Source organism: Primulina eburnea, chromosome 6 (genome assembly GCF_022965805.1).
Source record: "Primulina eburnea isolate SZY01 chromosome 6, ASM2296580v1, whole genome shotgun sequence".
Taxonomy (NCBI): domain Eukaryota; kingdom Viridiplantae; phylum Streptophyta; class Magnoliopsida; order Lamiales; family Gesneriaceae; genus Primulina; species Primulina eburnea.
The window spans coordinates 29,391,460-29,396,967 of record NC_133106.1 but is presented as its reverse complement, the minus strand read 5'-3'; the positions used below and the strand labels follow the sequence as shown (position 1 = coordinate 29,396,967).

Below are 5,508 nucleotides of genomic sequence, written 5' to 3'. Positions count from 1 at the left end.
GAACTCAATAAGATCACAATCGAGAATAAATATCTTCTTCCAATGATAGACGATTCTTTTTGATCAACTTAAAGAAGTTACAACATTTTCCAAGCTTGACCTGAGAAGATGCTACTACCAATGGAAGGTCAAGGCTGAAGATATCCCCAAAACAGCTTTCCGGACAAGATATGAGCATTATGAGTTCACAGTGATGCCTTTTGGGTTGACCAATGCGCCTGCAGCCTTTATGGACCTAATGAACAGAGTGTTCAAACCATTTCTGGACCAATTCGTAGTGGTATTTATTGATGACCTCCTCATTTATTCTCCCAACGAGGAAGAACATGAAGAACACCTCCGCCTCGCACTACAGACACTGAGGGAGAAAGAGCTATATGCTTAGTTTAAGAAATGTGAGTTCTGGCTTAAGAGTGTATCCTTTCTAGGACATGTGATCTCGGAAGCAGGAGTATCAGTGGATCCCAAGAAAGTTGAGGCAATTACAGAGTGGCCAAAACCTAAGAAAGCCACAGATATCAGGAGCTTTCTTGGACTGACAGGTTATTACATAAAGTTTGTCGAAGGTTTTCCTCAATCGACATACCACTGACTAAATTCACTCAGAAGAATTCCAAGTTCGTCTGGGACGAAGGTTGCGAGAAAAGTTTTCAGTCGTTAAAAGAAAAGCTCGCATCCACGCCAGTACTAATCTTACCCACTGAAGATAAGGAATTCACCATCTACAGTCGACGCATCTAAGGAAGGTTTGGGATGCGTACTCATACAAGAGGGAAGAGTAATAGCCTACGCATCAAGGCAGTTGAAATCGCACGAGCAGAACTACCCTACGCATGATCTGGAGCTAGCAGCAGTTGTATTTGCCTTAAAAATTTGGAGGCACTACCTCTATGGCGCCAAGTGTGAAATTTTCACGGATCACCAAAGCCTCAAGTACTTGTTCACCCAAAAAGAACTAAACATGAGGCAAAGGCGATGGATCGAACTACTGAAGGATTACGACTTGACTATAATAAGTTACCATCCAGGTAAAGCGAACAAAGTGGCCGATGCTCTGAGTCGGAAAAATGGAGGCAAGATCACTCTAGCTTCACTCTCCGCTCGGCCATGTCTGCAAGAGACCGTCAAGTTAAATCAGGACCGAGACCCCGAGCTAAAGAAACTTAAGGAACAAGTCGAAAGCGGGAAGTATCAAGATTTGCAAATTGATGACAAGGGAGTCGTTTGGATGAAAGGACGACTGTGGGTACCAGACAGCGATAACCTCCGCCAAGAAATATTATCAGAAGCACACAAGTCCAAATTTTCAGTCCATCCAGGAAGTACAAAAATGTACAGAGACCTTAAGGGTAATTTTTGGTGGAATGGAATGAAAAGAGATGTGGCAGAATTTGTCTCAAAATGCCAAGTGTGTCAACAGGTCAAAGCAGAGCACCAGCGACCTGGAGGATTATTGCAACCTTTGGAGATACCCGAGTGGAAATGGGAGCACATCTCCATGGACTTTGTGGTAGGATTACCAAAGTCGAGGCAAGGTCAAGACGGAATATGAGTAATTGTAGATAGACTTACAAAATCTGCACACTTCCTACCCGTCCGTATGAACTACAATCTGGACAAGTTAGCTACACTGTATATGGACAATATTGTACGACTGCATGGAGTACCAGTTAGCATCCTATCTGATAGAGACCCAAGGTTTGTCTCACGTTTTTGGAAAAGCTTCCAAGGGGCCATGGGAACGAAAATTACTCTCAGTACGGCCTATCACCCTCAAACCGATGGCCAAACCGAGAGAACAATACAAACCTTGGAAGACATGCTGCGAGCCTGCGCCCTAGAATTCAGTAGCAATTGGAGCACTCATCTACCATTGATCGAATTTGCTTATAATAACAGCTATCACAGCAGCATCGGGATGGCTCCATATGAAGCTCTGTATGGAAGGAAATGTCGATCACCCTTATATTGGGATGAAGTGGGAGAAAAGACAGTGGTAGGACCCGATCTCGTACAGATGACAGTAGACAAGGTTACAGTGGTCCGAGAGAAACTCAAGGCAGCTCAAGACAGACAAAACAGCTGGGCCGACCTAAAAAGAAGGCCAGTGGAATTCAACGTTGGTGACAAGGCCTACGTAAAGGTCTCGCCTATGAAAGGAGTTGTCCGATTCAGTAAAACTGGGAAGCTGAACCCTCGCTATGTGTGACCCTTTGAAATTTTGGAGAAAGTGGGCACACTAGCATACAGATTGGCGCTGCCGCCGAACATGTCTAGAGTTCATAATGTGTTCCACGTGTCCCAACTACGGAAATACATCTCAGATCCAAGCCACGTGTTGGAAGTAGAGCCACTCGTAATCGAAAGTAACTTGGGAGAAGAGCTGAAGTACGAAGAAGTTCCCATCAGAATTGTGGATTCCAAGGACCAAGTACTAAGGCGACGAGTCATTCCATACGTCAAGGTGCAATGGTCTAACCACACTGAAAGAGAAGCCACGTGGGAGCTAGAAGAAAATATGAGGAACCAATACCCGTATCTTTTCTCAGACCAAGCCAACCCAAGTTTCTAGGACGAAACTTCCCATAAGGAGGGAGGGATGTAAAATCTCGATTTTTTTTTATCATAATAATATTTTGTATCAAGATTTTCGAGATTTTCAGGATTTGTGATTTTTGGAATTCAAGAATAATATCGTGTGTATTTGTTTCAGAATTTGAGATAGATAGAATTTTACCGGATAAAGATTTAAACAAGAAGATGACTTAATCTTGGAACCAAAAAAAAAAATCTTGAGGATTTGTCAAGGGATTTTTGAAAATAATAGGGGAGAATATTAAGTGATTTTCGAAAATAGTAGATAGAGGGAAAAATCTACACGATAAAATGCAGCCTTGGGAAAAATTTAAAAGTTTAACTACCGGGATTTTAGGAGAATAATCAAAATTTGAGTTGTAGAAAAATACCACTAAATTTGGGATTTAAGTAAGCAAATTTGTGGGATTTTAGAAATATAATTTTTATTATTTTAGGAAGTCAAAAATCTACCGAGTATTGGGAATTAGACACAAAAGTCGAAATTTCACGGACTGGGAAAGGCTTAATTTCGAAAATTAGCTTGTATATAATTATAAATTTCGAAATTTAGGATAAAGAATAAAGGTAGATTTGATCACGATTTTAGATAAAGATTTGATTCAGAATCAACAAGATTTGATACACGATCAGGATAGCAGCCAACCCCTATAAATAGGATGGCATGGATCTCGAAAATTCACACCATTTTACACCTCATATTTTCGAGAATTGTGCCTCTAGTTCCTTAGGATATTTTTCGAGCACAGCGAAGCGCTGCCGCAGTCCAGCCACCGGAGCTTTCCACGTTTATTTTCTTCAAGAATTTAAGGTAAGTGAGCTTGTTTTAAATTGTTGTATTTTTCGGTGCATGTATTTCGGTGCATGTAATTTTCGGTTTTATTAAATTTCGGTCGAGTACAACTCTTTTCTACCCCTTCTGGTTATGATTTGTGCATAAGTTTTATGTTGACACTGTGAGGATCCAACTGGATATGGGAGGGAATCCCAACTATGACATGACCCTCATACGGTGGGGATATAACCGATTCGGCCTCGCCCCCTTAGAGGAATAAAAATTAGGGACTGACGTCAGTAAACCATTGAAAGTAGAGGAATCTCAGTGTCAGGTCAAGAATACGAACGTGGTATGAGTCAAAATATGCATGGTGTGTGTGTGTATGTATTTCGAATTTTATGCATGTTGTTATGTACTCGAACGGCCCCCACTTGCTGAGTATTTCCCCAAATACTCACCCCTTACAACCTTCCCAGATAAATCCGAAGATAAATCAGAGGAACAGGTCGAGGAAGAAGAGTCGAACCAGTTTTGGGGCTGGTGAAATTATTTAAATAGCGAGAATTATGCTGCAAGATTTAAAATTTTAGTAGGTTTATTTTAATTGTAAACGCTTCCGCAATTTATTCAATTTATTCCGTTGTAAAGACAATGATTATTTTTTGACGAATTTATGAAATAAACTGGTTTCGGTTTATACTGTGCTACGAGGCTTGTCGTTTTTCGATTTTGTGATTGATGAGCGACGCCGGTGTCTAACCCCGGTCTCGGGGCGTGACAGTATTGTCCACATAGATAAGATCTTATCTACCACGTCCCACAATATCCACCGCAAAATGATCCAACGAATCTAATACCGACGCATCCACGTCAACCTTAATTAATAATTAATAAAACCGAAGGGAGGTGGCCTCCATTATGATACGTGGCAAATCCCCAGAAACTGCCTAGGGACCAAAGTTGATTGCTAAATAATTGAAATAGAGGACACTCGAAAACAATGATGGAGAGCAACAAAATTAACGTGCAATCCGTGAATAAAGATGGAACGAAAAGAGAAGTCCAAGTCATGATTAGATGTAATCCAACGGATATGATCCACTGTTGTAGAATATATACATACAAGTCCTTGTCATTAGACGTAATCGAATACGTAAACTTATTGAATGATGCCAACAATTAGTACGTAGGGTAGGTCTCGTTGAATTTTTGGTGAGTGTAGTTATTGTATGTAATTGACACGTTATTTTAGTGATAAATTGGTGATATACATACATGTATTAACGTTGTAATAAAAAAAAAAATTTATGCTTTTTATATTTAGACTATGGTATTATGCTTTGATAGTAGACATGACCATGGTTCATAACCGTACGGTTCAAAAAATCTCGACGTTTAACCATAACCTTCCTAATTAACAGTTCATATTAGTGTTCATGAACCGTCAGTTACAGTTACGCTTAACCAATTGTTACGATTACACAGTTTGTCTTATAATTTTAAAAATAATTTATAACTTCAAAACTCATTGTATTTTTTCAAATAAAATATCAGTACAAAGTTTTTAAAATTTATTATTTTTAATATGTAATTAATGTCTTACAGTATACCACCAAAAAAAATTGTATTTTAAGATATTTTCTTGTCCAGTCATTTTATATACGTTTAAAAGCAAAATAAATTACAATTATTATGTATCATGTTTAAAATAACAAGTCTATTGATTCATACTTTAAATTATCTCACCTTGATTCGTCCAGATATTTCATATTCGGTCAGTATTGTGATTCAGTATATGGCTTCTCCTACAGCTAATCATTGTGCAGTTGTTGAACACATTTTATGCTATTTGAAACAAGCTCCTGGAAGAGGTATCTATGCAGAAATCATGGTCACACTAATGTTGAGTGTTTTTCAGATGCTGTGAAGGTAGCAGTCCAACAACAAGAACAAACGTAGTTTTTCCCTTGCTACTGAGTTCTGCTCGAAAATAAGGTTGCTACTTGCTCTAATATTTTAGGTGATATGATCAGAATTTGTGTAACACTATCTCAAAGATGCATGTGTTGTTTATAGGGAAAAATATGGCTGTTAGCAGCACTTTCAATGACCATTATTAGTCATTATTTCCAAGA

General features: G+C 38.9%; 1 long non-coding RNA gene across 1 annotated transcript; it reads left to right on the top strand.

Moving 5' to 3' along the window:
* Positions 1 to 5,114: 5,114 nt before the first annotated feature.
* Positions 5,115 to 5,508, top strand: LOC140833439 (uncharacterized). Its single transcript, XR_012118480.1, has 2 exons — positions 5,115 to 5,368; positions 5,450 to 5,508. It is a non-coding gene; the product is annotated as an uncharacterized lncRNA (long non-coding RNA).